This window comes from Lissotriton helveticus, chromosome 10 (assembly GCF_964261635.1).
Source record: "Lissotriton helveticus chromosome 10, aLisHel1.1, whole genome shotgun sequence".
NCBI lineage: Eukaryota > Metazoa > Chordata > Amphibia > Caudata > Salamandridae > Lissotriton > Lissotriton helveticus.
In genome coordinates, this window is record NC_136071.1 from 888,237,453 (window position 1) to 888,250,602 (window position 13,150).

General features: G+C 51.5%; 1 protein-coding gene across 5 annotated transcripts in view; it reads right to left on the minus strand.

Moving 5' to 3' along the window:
- ULK4 (unc-51 like kinase 4) overlaps positions 1-13,150 on the minus strand; it is a 2,246,396-nt gene that overhangs the window by 450,876 nt on the left and 1,782,370 nt on the right. The gene's annotated exons all lie outside the window — the stretch shown is intronic.

Genomic DNA, 13,150 nt, shown 5'->3' on the forward strand with positions numbered 1-13,150 from the left:
CCTCACTAAAATCCAGGACCTGGGCAGAAAGATAAGGATCATAGCATGAATGTCGTAGACTTTCTTCCATGGGCGAAAGGCATGAACCCGAACTGTGTTGTAAGAAAGGGTGGTCTCTCGTTGGCAGTGGTATGCACCCTGTCCAAGTAGGGACCCTTCCTTCTAGTTAGAGAAAGGGAGTTACACAACCAAGATAACCCCTGCTCACCCCCTTGGTAGCTTGGCACAAGCAGTTAGGCTTACCTCAGAGGCAATGTGTAAAGCATTTGTACATAAAAACACAGTAACGGAGTGAAAGCACTACAAATGGACACCACACCAGTATGTAAATGTAAATGTAGTTGAGATTATATAGCGCACAGCTACCCGCAGTGGGTTTCCCGGCGCTTGCTTAGGGAACCCGCCTTGGTATTCCCCTGTGAGATAGCAGGGTATCCACAAGGTGAAAGTCAGGCATCCCGCCGCGAGGGGCCGTTGTGGAGATTAAGCAAGCTATTGCCCAGTGTCGCAGAGTGTGAACCCGTGAGTCGAGGAGGCACTGGGGCGAGAATTATCGAGTCCGTGGAATTTTTAGCCCAAGACCCGCCGAGGCGGGGAATTGAACCCTGGTCCAGGATCGATCTCAGCTTCCGGGTCTGCTGCCTCTAACCCCCGAGCCACACTTCTCCACTATAGAAAGATAACCAATCTTTATCTAAGTAAAGCAAGTCCAAATGACAAATAACCAACATACACAATTCAAGATATCACTTAAAAGGTTTAAAATAGTTCAGTCCATATAAAATTATGGATGCGTCACTTTTAGCACAAACTACATGGGATGCGTCAAAATCATAGACGAAAACACATGCAGGGAAGGTGATGCATCAGTTCCTTACTCACAGGAAAATTAATGCGTTGGTTCTTTGCTCCGTGCTACGAGCGGAGGTGATGTGCCTGGTCCTTACTGTCATGCAAGGGAGGTGATAAGTTGGTTTCTTACTGCGTGACAAGGTGATGCATCAGTTTCTTACTGCGTAAGGAGGCAATGCACCGTTTCTCCAGGCACACAGCCTCACTTCCTTACTAAAGCCCAAAACGGATGTAGATTTAGCGCCCAGGTGCGATGTGTGGAAAATTCGGACGTGCTGGGGTCAATGCGGCGGCTGAGAAACAGGCGCTCCGACGACTCTCCCAGCCGCGAACAGATGCTGCGTTGTTCGTTCATCGCAGCGCGGCACTGGTTTTTCAGCAGCACAGCAGGGCCTGCATCTCAGTTGGAGCGGGTGTCTTGGATGTTGGAGACACATTCCTCAGGACTTGAGCTGCAGCAAACTTGGAGTCACGTGAACCGCGTGACATCAATTCCCCCAGCTGCGAGCAGACGCTGCATTGATCCTTTGGCCACAGCATGGAGATGTGTTGGTTTTTCAACTGCACAGCAAGCTTGCGGTTGGATAACCAGGCACGGATGGTCGCGGCATGAATTTTCCTCTTCTGACTACAGCAAAGCCACCTTCAAAGGCCCAGAACTGGAATTGGCAGCACATGGCAGGTCAGAACTACCAGCAGAGGAGTCCAAGAGATGCAGATGAAGTCTTTCTTGGCCCTGAGACTTCGAACAGGAAGTAAGCACAAACAAGCCCTTGGAGAATCTTCTCAAGCAGGATACAAAACAAAGTCTAGGCCTTTTCCTCTCCAAGACAGAAACAGCAACTGCAAGCCAAACTAGCAAAGTAACACAGCAAAAGGGCAGTCCTCCTGAAAGATTTTTCAGCTCTTTCTCGTGGCAGTCTCCTCTTCATCCAGAAGTATTCTAAAATGTGGCATTACAGGTCCAATACTTATACCACTTTCTGCCTCTGAAGTAGGCCTACTTCAGAGGATAGTCTTTTTAATGCACACATCCTGCCTTGCCCTGACCTGGCTCCAGACACACTACTGGGGAGTGGAGACAGCATAGTGAGAGGACAAGTACAGCCCTATTCAGGTGTCAGTGACAACTCTTCCCACCTCTCTAGCTCAGGAAGGCCCATCAGCCTGGTGATAGGCAATCAGGATGAGCAGGGCACACCTCACCTCCCTTTGTTTGACTGTCTGGAGTGGATTTACAGACAGCCCAACTGTCAGTCTAAACAAGACGTGGATTCCACGGGCAGGCAGAGGCACCAGATGGTAAGGCAAGAAAATATCCACTTTCTAAAACTGGCATTTTCAAACACACAGTTTAAAAAAACACCTTCGCAGAAAGATATTTTTGCGATTCTGAGCTCAGGGAACCCATCCTCCAAATCTCGATCTCTTCCCAATTGTAAGTTATGGTTCTAAGATGTTACAAGGCAGCTCCAATGATAATCTATGGAAGAGATAGTCCTTGCAATACTGAAAAACGTGATTACATTATTTCACTATTAGGACATATAAAACACATCAGTACATGCCCTACCTTTTATATTCACAGCACCCTGCCCATAAGGCTACATTGGGCCTACCTTAGGGGTGCCTTATGTGTAATAAAAGGAAAGGTTTGGGCCTAGCAAGTGGGTGCACTTGCCAGATCGACAAAGCAGTTTAAAACTGCACTTGCAGACACTGCAGTGGCAGGCCTAAGACATGTTTGCAGGCTACTCGTGTGGGTGGCACAATCAGTGCTGCAGGCCCACTAGTGTAGTGGGGTGAATGTATGACATTGTTCTACATTCTGTCCATCAACTGTGTTTTTTGCAATTTTCACCCCGAGTGGGCTGGTTATGCTCAGACGTGAGTCCCAGGCTCTCCACACCACTGGAGTCAAGCTATCCAGGCTGATGAAGGCTGATAGCCAGAAACCAGTCCTTGGATGCTTGATTCCGGTCTGGGAAAGGCATGGCTTGGTAGTTCGGACTGGACTGTTCCCATGAGGCACAGAGTCAGAGCTGATTTGCATATAGCCAGTGTCTAACCCAGGGTGGTGTGGAGTGCAAAAAAACGATGGATTTAGGCCCAGATCCTTGTACTGGGGTGAATGTATGACATTGTTCTACATTCTGTCCATCAACTGTGTTTTTTGCAATTTTCACCACGAGTGGGCTGGGTATCTCAGACGTGAGTCCCAGGCTCTCCACACCACTGGAGTCAAGCTATCCAGGCTGATGAAGGCAGATAGCCAGAAACCGGTCCTTGGATGCTTGATTCCGGTCTGGGAAAGACATGGCTTGGTAGTTCGGACTGGACTGTTCCCATGAGGCACAGGGTCAGAGCTGATTTGCATATAGCCAGTGTCTAACCCAGGGTGGTGTGGAGTGCCAAAAAACGATGGATTTAGGCCCAGATCCTTGTACTGGGGTGAATGTATGACATTGTTCTACATTCTGTCCATCAACTGTGTTTTTTGCAATTTTCACCCCGAGTGGGCTGGGTATGCTCAGACGTGAGTCCCAGGCTCTCCACACCACTGAAGTCAAGCTATCCAGGCTGATGAAGGCTGATAGCCAGAAACCGGTCCTTGGATGCTTGATTCCGGTCTGGGAAAGACATGGCTTGGTAGTTCGGACTGGACTGTTCCCATGAGGAACAGGGTCAGAGCTGATTTGCATATAGCCAGTGTCTAACCCAGGGTGGTGTGGAGTGCAAAAAAACGATGGATTTAGGCCCAGATCCTTGTACTGGGGTGAATGTATGACATTGTTCTACATTCTGTCCATCAACTGTGTTTTTTGCAATTTTCACCACGAGTGGGCTGGGTATGCTCAGACGTGAGTCCCAGGCTCTCCACACCACTGGAGTCAAGCTATCCAGGCTGATGAAGGCTGATAGCCAGAAACCGGTCCTTGGATGCTTGATTCCGGTCTGGGAAAGACATGGCTTGGTAGTTCAGACTGGACTGTTCCCATGAGGCACAGGGTCAGAGCTGATTTGCATATAGCCAGTGTCTAACCCAGGGTGGTGTGGAGTGCAAAAAAACGATGGATTTAGGCCCAGATCCTTGTACTGGGGTGAATGTACGACATTGTTCTACATTCTGTCCATCAACTGTGTTTTTTGCAATTTTCACCCTGAGTGGGCTGGGTATGCTCAGACGTGAGTCCCAGGCTCTCCACACCACTGGAGTCAAGCTATCCAGGCTGATGAAGGCTGATAGCCAGAAACCGGTCCTTGGATGCTTGATTCCGGTCTGGGAAAGACATGGCTTGGTAGTTCGGACTGGACTGTTCCCATGAGGAACAGGGTCAGAGCTGATTTGCATATAGCCAGTGTTGGACCTGCGATGGGCAAGCCCAGCACAAAGGGGGTAGCTTGGCTCAAGTGTCAAGGCAAGTGAAGGCTGTAGTGTTAAGCCGGCTTTGACCCAATAATAACTCCTTGTACATCCACACCAAAAAGGAGGACACCACACCACCTCTGTAGAAAAATACGATTCCTTTATATAAAAGTTCTTTGTTGTAAATAGGGTTGACTGGGAAAGCACATATACATTTCTTTTGGTCATACAGTTCTGGTAATAAATAGTATTAATAAATAGAATAACTTCAGGGATGAGTATCACAATAAATATCAGAATAAATATCAGAATAAATATCAGAATAAATATTGGTTCATTTAAATAAACAACCACATGTTTCTTCTGGTATCGCTGCCACCAATTAAATACTTTAGAATCATTACATGTGCAATACACTTCAAATGGGAAAGATAACTCTTACAGTTTATGCTGTTTTCAATGACCGGGTATACGGCTTCTCTGAGCACAAAATAAGGTTTGGGACTCTTTAATAATCACTCAGGGCGTATGCGCGTATATCTAAAAGGCAAGGAAACACAGTAAATACATCATTTGCACTCGGCGGTCACTGGGATAGGATCTCTGCTTTGCCAGTGAAGTCTATACGCGCCTTCGGGCTTTAGCACCACTCGAGCACAGGCGGCACCAGTTCAAAGTCTTTAGACTGACGAACGGGCTGCCGGAGAGGTCATACAACCTTCGCGCACAGTCAAATGAATGCCGGTTCACAGTTCCTTCACAACGCTGCATTCACTATGAAGAACCGGGCCCACCTCACATCGGCTGCAATCAAAATACGATTCAGTCGGGCACAGCACTTCTCTCGTTAGCGACGGGGCTCTCAGGGGCTCCACGGACCTCCCTCCGACTTCCGCATACAGGGTGGTTCCCGCCCACAGCTCCCGGGTCACTGGGGAGTGGCAGAGACGCTAGTCCCGCCCAACGAAGGCCGGCCTTTCCCCGCCCGGCGCACCACCTCACCTTCAATCTGCGCAGGAAGCGGTCTATGCTGGTGGGGCTCGGAGACGTCCGAGCTCCCCTCTAGAGGCACCTGTCGCGAAGGGGGCACAGCTGACGATCGGGGTCGCGGCGAACTTGCTCTCGCCTCGTGACTCGATAAATCGATCACAGTTCACCACCGGGAGGGCGGGGAGGCACACAAATCTGGCCACAGTCTTTGGGGGCAATGAGGTACTCGCTGGGCAGGCGCTGTAGGCGCTAGATCACTTCTCACGTAGCTGACTGGAACGCCAGTCAGACACAACGCCAGCAACCCTTTGCTGCTCTACTGCCTGCGCTACCAGCCACCTCAGGGGTCAACAGGGCAGGTGTCAATCTGGTGTCAAGTCTGGAATCTCTTAATCTCCTCTTCTCTAGTCTGAACCAAAATCTTCTAATCTAAAATGGCCGCCAGGGACTGGGCCTTATATAGCCAGTGCCCTGGGGTACTGGCACGAGCCAGAAGGTTCTAGAACCTTCTCTGGCTGTGACAATGATAAGGCACTCTTGAGGGGTATTTAGGACACTCACAGCCACCGTACTGGGGTTCTAGAGCAGCCATTTTGTGTACCTGAGGAAAATAAAGGAATTCCTGTCAGAAATGCGCGCCAAACAAAGGGCGCCAAAACCTCAAAAGGCCAGGGTTCATGAAGGCTCCAATGGGAGTCACTTCACATGAGGAAAAAGGGTGTCCACCATTTTAGGTTCATTTACACAGGTTGACAACCCCAGTTTGTAATGCCACAGGTTTGGGCCAGGCGCCTTGTAAATAGGTGCCACAAACCTTGTGAGCAACTGGGCGTCAAGGAACATCTAACCCCAGGAGACAACACCTAAAAAGTCCTGGGAGACAAATAAAAAGCGACAAATTTTGGGAGGTACAGGGGAACAAAAGAAACCATAGTGGTGAGGGGACTCTCAGAAGCAGACGGGTCTAACACGCGTCCCCCCCAGCTGAAAGTGGGGAGAGCTACCCAACCCCTTGGGAGTCCTCAACACTAAGGCGGAAATACCTGGAGAGACCGTCTGCATTGGCGTGGTCAACTCCGGGCTGGTGTTCCACCCGAAAGTCCATTCCCTGTAGGGAGATAGACCACCTCAACAGTTTGGGATTTTCCCCCTTCATTTGCATGAGCCAACGAAGGGGTCGGTGGTCTGTCTGAACAAGGAAGTGTGAACCAAACAAATATGGTCGCAGCTTCTTCAGTGCCCAGACCACCGCAAAGGCTTCCCGCTCGATGGTACTCCACCTCTGTTCCCGGGGAAGCAGTCTCCGTGACAGAAAGACCACGGGTTGATCCAGACCCTCTTCATTGAGTTGCGATAGCACCGCCCCAAGGCCAATGTCGGATGCATCTGTCTGGACAATGTACTCTTTTGAAAAATCTGGAGCCTTCAGGACTGGAGCTTTACACAATGCTTGTTTCAGAGTGTCGAAGGCTCGCTGGCAAACCTCCGTCCAAATGACTCTCCTGGGTTGCTTTTTGGCCGTGAGTTCTGTAAGGGGTGCCACGATAGTGCCATACCCCTTCACGAATCGTCTGTAGTAACCTGTGAGGCCCAGGAAGGCTCGGACCTCAGTCTGGGTCTTGGGGGGTTTCCAGGCCATGATTGCCTCAATCTTCGCCTGAAGGGGCTGCACTGTTCCCCGGCCCACCAAGTGTCCTAAGTACACTACCGACCCCTGTCCAATCTGACATTTGATGGCCTTGATCGTCAAGCCAGCCCGTTCCAGGGCCTGGAGAACGGCTTGCAAGTGCTGCAAGTGATCCTCCCAGCTGCTACTGAAGACAGCTATGTCATCCAAGTAAGCAGCAGAGAATGACTCCATCCCGGTGAGGATCGTGTTCACCAGCCGCTGAAAAGTGGCAGGAGCGTTCTTGAGCCCAAAGGGCATGACGCAAAACTGGTAGTGTCCATCAGGTGTGGAGAAGGCTGACCTTTCCTTGGCTCCATTAGACATGGGAATCTGCCAGTACCGTGCAGTGAGGTCAATGGTACTGAGATATTGGGCAGCTCCCAACCGGTCAATCAATTCATCCGCCCGAGGGATCGGATGAGCATCCGTTTTGGTTACCGAATTTAGTCCTCGGTAGTCCACACAGAATCTCAATTCTGGTGTGGTGCCAGGTGGGGCAGCTTTAGGAACTAACACCACCGGGCTAGACCAAGGGCTACTTGAAGGTTCGATGACTCCTAGCTCCAGCATCTTAGCTACTTCGCTTTGGATACTGGCCTTCACCTTGTCAGACAGCCGGTAAGACTTTGACTTCACAGGTGGGCTGTCCCCTGTGTCCACGTCATGGGTGCACAGGTGGGTCTTACCCGGGACAAGGGAGAACAGAGGAGCGAATGACCCCAAGACCTGGCGACATTCCTCCTGCTGCTCAGGAGTCAGGGTTGGCGAGAGTTTCACTCCCTCCACTGACCCATCCGTTTCTTGAGACGCAAAAAGGTCGGGGAGAGGCTCCGTGTCCTCTTCCTCCGATCCGTCAGTCACCATAACCAACATGACTTCGGGCCTCTCGTAGTGGGGCTTGAGGCGATTGGCATGTAACACCCGATGCGGATGCCGAGGGGTCTTTACGTCCACCAGATAGGTAGACTTGCCCTTCTTCTCCAATACCTCATAGGGGCCTGTCCAACGGTCCTGGAGGGCACTCAGCTCTCCAGGCTCCATCACCCACACCTTCTGGCCAGGCTCCAACTCCACTGGGTGAGCGTTGTGGTCATACCACGCTTTCATGACTGCCTGACTGGCTTCCAAGTTGTCAGAAGCTTGCTTCCACAACTTAGCCATTTGGCTTCAGAAGGCCAGCATGTAGCTCACCACATCCTGGGGAACTTTCCGGGGAGACTTTTCCCAGGAGTCCCTCACCAGGCTGAGAGGTCCACGTATAGGGTGCCCGTACAAAAGCTCGAAGGGGCTGAAGCCCACTCCCTTTTGCGGCACTTCCCTGTAGGAAAAGAGCAAACAGGGTAGGAGGACGTCCCATTTCCTCCGCAGGCTTTCGGCTAGACTTCTGATCATACCCTTCAAGGTTTGGTTGAACCTTTCCACAAGACCATTGGTCTGTGGGTGATAAGGAGTGGTGAACCTGTAAGTCACTCCACACTCCTTCCACATGGCCCGCATATATGCTGACAGGAAGTTGGTCCCCCTGTCAGACACAACTTCCTTGGGGAATCCCACTCGGGTAAAGATCCCCATCAGGGCCTTGGCCACCACTGGTGCAGTAATGGTTCTCAGAGGAATTGCCTCTGGATACCTTGTGGCGTGATCCACCAGGATAAACCTGTGACCGGATGATGTAGGTGGATCTAGGGGCCCAGCAATGTCGATGCCCACCCTTCCAAAGGGGGTGCCAACGACGGGAAGTGGTTCCAGGGGAGCCTTCAGCTTCGTCCCTGTTTTCCCACTGGCTTGGCATGACACGCACGACCGACAGTATGTGTCGGACGCCACCCTCATTCGAGGCCAATAAAAGTGGGGGACAAGCCGGGCAAAGGTCTTGTCCTGACCCAAGTGTCCTGCCAAGGGAATCTCATGAGCCAACTCTAATAGGAAGGCTCGGTAACACTGTGGGACTACCAGGGCCCGTGACAATCCGTGCACTGGCGCCCTGGGTTCACTGTAGAGGAGACCATCCTCCCAGTAAACACGATAGTTCCCAGACTCGTTACCTGCTGCCTGGGCTTCAGCCTGTTGCCTCAGACCCTCGAGGGTGGGACATTCCCTTTGTCCCTTGCTCAGTTCCTCCCTGGATGGTCCTCCTTCCACTCGCCACTCAGCGGGGATAGGCAAGTCCTCCAACGGAACCATGTCCTCCTCCGCGGACTCCGGGTCCACCTCCACAGGTGGCCTATCCGTCTCACGGGGCATGGACATCGAGGCCGGCTCCTCCTGTCCTCGAAATGTTCCCTCATTAGCAGCTGGGTGGGCCATTGCTCCAGGCTCCAACCCACGCGACTTCTCCGCCCGAGCAGCCGCAGACCTGGTACTCACACAGGCCCAATCAGGTGTACCCAGCATCTCAGTATGAGTCCGGTATTCCACCTCCTTCCAAGCATTGTGCTCCATATCATTGCCCAGCAGACAATCGACTGGCACGGCGGGGCTTACGGCAACTCGAAGTGAACCTGCAACCCCTCCCCACTCAAAGGGAACCTCGGCCACAGGATAGTGGCCCATTCTGCCGTCAGCCATCGCGGCTGGATGAAGTACGCCTGGAATCACCTGCTCAGAGGACACCAGATGACTCCTTACCATAGTCCTACTGGCTCCTGTATCTCTCAGAGCTTCCCTTCTATGGCCATTGATGGTGACCCATTGCCCATACTTGGTAGTATTTGAGGGCACCTGGATCTTTGGAACCACCTCCAGATCACCCAGGGACACTAAGGTGACACCCGCCCACTCCCCCCCCTTAACTAAGGGCATCTCCTCCCCGAGCGCTGCACTAGCGACTCCCGGGGCCTTTCCTCCAGTGGGAGGGGGTGGTCTCTTTGGGCATTTCACGTCTCCCTTATAATGTCCAATACCACCGCACTCATAGCAATGGATAACCCTTGGCTGCTGACTCTGGCGAGGATTAGGGTTCTTCTGCGGGTTAGCCTTAGAAGTGGAGAAGACAATTTTCCCCTTAAAGGTATTTTTGGGGCCTTTGGAGAACTCCTGCTTCTTGTTATCTCCCCCCTCTTTCTTCTGGGGAGCGCCCTGTCCAGACTTCTGAGAATCTCCTCCCGTCCCCTTCGTGGACACTCGGGTACTTGCCTAAATGTCCGCCTCCTCAGCAAGCTTACGGGGGCAAGTAAGTTTGCTGTCTACCAGGTGTTGCCTCAGCTCGGGAAGACATTTCTCGAGTAGATGTTCCTTGAGTATCAGGTCGTACAACCCTCGATAGTCCTCCACCTCATTACCTTGGACCCACCCATCCAGGGCTTTCTTAGCAAAATCCAGGAAGTCAACCCAATTCTGTGAGCTCAGGTTGTGACTGCCCCTAAACCTTTGCCGGTATTTCTCGGGGGTCAACCCAAACTTCCTGATGAGCGCCACCTTCATGGCGGGGTAATTAACCTGTTCCTCCCGGTCTAGGGCCAATAGGGCATCCCTACCTGTCGGAGGCATGTACCGGTATAATCCACCACCCCAATGCTTCTCATGGATCCCATGGGCTCTTAAGGAGACCTCATAGGCTGCCAGCCACTTGGCTATGTCGTCTCCAGCGGTATAACTGGCGACTACGTCCTTGGGTAAATGGGGCCTGGGCTCCCTGGCAAATTCCTTTGACTCGAAACCCTTCGGAGTGATGTTAGGGGCCTGGAATTCGAGTTCTCGTAGCTTGAACTCGTGTTCCATCCTTTTCCTTTCCATCTCCAGCTTGGACTCATGTTCCAACCTCCTCCCCTCCCTCCTTTCTTCCAACTCCATTTTTGCTATTTCCCATCTTAACAGTCTTTCCTCTCTCCTGTCAGCTAACTCGGTTTCTGACAACCCTCTCGATGACACACTGCTGCCCTCCCGTGAGGTTGCCTTGGGGCTGATTGACATCTCACCCACCTCCGGGGGACATTCCGCAGTCCTATCAATGACAGTACCTCTGACCGATTCCTCCTCCTCCACCGTTCCCTCCGTGTGTGCTTCCACCCATGCTCGCAGACTAGTACGGAGCTCCTCTCTTTTGGCCCCTCGCCTGACAAACACTCCCCTCTCCTGACAGAAATCCTTGAGCTGTGCCACAGTATAGGTCTCCAGCTCTGACATTTCGAATTCCATCTTGTCAGTGAAAAGTGAGGACAACCACCCCGAAGTAGGTGACCAGGATAAGAACTTTGAGGGTCACCTCCACCCACCTCCAGGAAAGAATTTGGAAAAAACAAAACGTTGAATTGGAGGGCCGCTAGGAGAAAACTCCAGGTGTGTACCTGTGGTGCACACTGAATTATTATGGGGTTCAAAACAAGCACGGCTCGCAATCCCACCCGCTGAGCACCAATTTTATGTTGGACCTGCGATAGGCAAGCCCAGCACAAAGGGGGTAGCTTGGCTCAAGTGTCAAGGCAAGTGAAGGCTGTAGTGTTAAGCCGGCTCTGACCCAATAATAACACCTTGTACATCCACACCAAAAAGAAGGACACCACACCACTTCTGTAGAAAAATACGATTCCTTTATATAAAAGTTCCATGTTGTAAATAGGGTTGACTGGGAAAGCACATATACATTTCTTTTGGTCATACAGTTCTGGTAATAAATAGTATTAATAAACAGAATAACTTCAGGGATGAGTATCACAATAAATATCAGAATAAATATCAGAATAAATATTGGTTCATTTAAATAAACAACCACATGTTTCTTCTGGTATCGCTGCCACCAATTAAATACTTTAGAATCATTACATGTGCAATACACTTCAAATGGGAAAGATAACTCTTACAGTTTATGCTGTTTTCAATGACCGGGTATACGGCTTCTCTGAGCACAAAATAAGGTTTGGGACTCTTTAATAATCACTCAGGGCGTATGCGCGTATATCTAAAAGGCAAGGAAACACAGTAAATACATCATTTGCACTCGGCGGTCACCGGGATAGGATCTCTGCTTTGCCGGTGAAGTCTATGGGCGCCTACGGGCTTTAGCACCACTCGAGCACAGGCGGCACCAGTTCAAAGTCTTTAGACTGACGAACGGGCTGCCGGAGAGGTCACACAACCTTCGCGCACAGTCAAATGAATGCCGGTTCACAGTTCCTTCACAACGCTGCATTCACTATGAAGAACCGGGCCCACCTCACATCGGCTGCAATCAAAATACGATTCAGTCGGGCACAGCACTTCTCTCGTTAGCGACGGGGCTCTCAGGGGCTCCACGGACCTCCCTCCGACTTCCGCATACAGGGTGGTTCCCGCCCACAGCTACAGCTCCCGGGCCACTGGGGAGTGGCAGAGACGCTAGTCCCGCCCAACGAAGGCCGGCCTTTCCCCGCCCCGGCGCACCACCTCACCTTCAATCTGCGTCCGAGCTCCACTCTAGAGGCAACTGTCGCGAAGGGGGCACAGCTGACGATCGCGGCGAACTTGCTCTCGCCTCGCGACTCGATAAATCGATCACAGTTCACCACCGGGGGGGCGGGGAGGCACACGAATCTGGCCACAGTCTTTGGGGCAATGAGGTACTCGCTGGGCAGGCGCTGTAGGCGCTAGATCACTTCTCACGTAGCTGACTGGAACGCCAGTCAGACACAACGCCAGCAACCCTTTGCTGCTCTACTGCCTGCGCTACCAGCCACCTCAGGGGTCAACAGGGCAGGTGTCAATCTGGTGTGAAGTCTGGAATCTCTTAATCTCCTCTTCTCTAGTCTGAACCAAAATCTTCTAATCTAAAATGGCCGCCAGGGACTGGGCCTTATATAGCCAGTGCCCTGGGGTACTGGCACAAGCCAGAAGGTTCTAGAACCTTCTCTGGCTGTGACAATGACAAGGCACTCTTGAGGGGTATTTAGGACACTCACAGCCACCGTACTGGGGTTCTAGAGCAGCCATTTTGTGTACCTGAGGAAAATAAAGGAATTCCTGTCAGAAATGCGCGCCAAACAAAGGGCGCCAAAACCTCAAAAGGCCAGGGTTCATGAAGGCTCCAATGGGAGTCACTTCACATGAGGAAAAAGGGTGTCCACCATTTTAGGTTCATTTACACAGGTTGACAACCCCAGTTTGTAATGCCACAGGTTTGGGCCAGGCGCCTTGTAAATAGGTGCCACAAACCTTGTGAGCAACTGGGCGTCAAGGAACATCTAACCCCAGGAGACAACACCTAAAAAGTCCTGGGAGACAAATAAAAAGCGACAAATTTTGGGAGGTACAGGGGAACAAAAGAAATCATAGTGGTGAGGGGACTCTCAGAAGCAGAC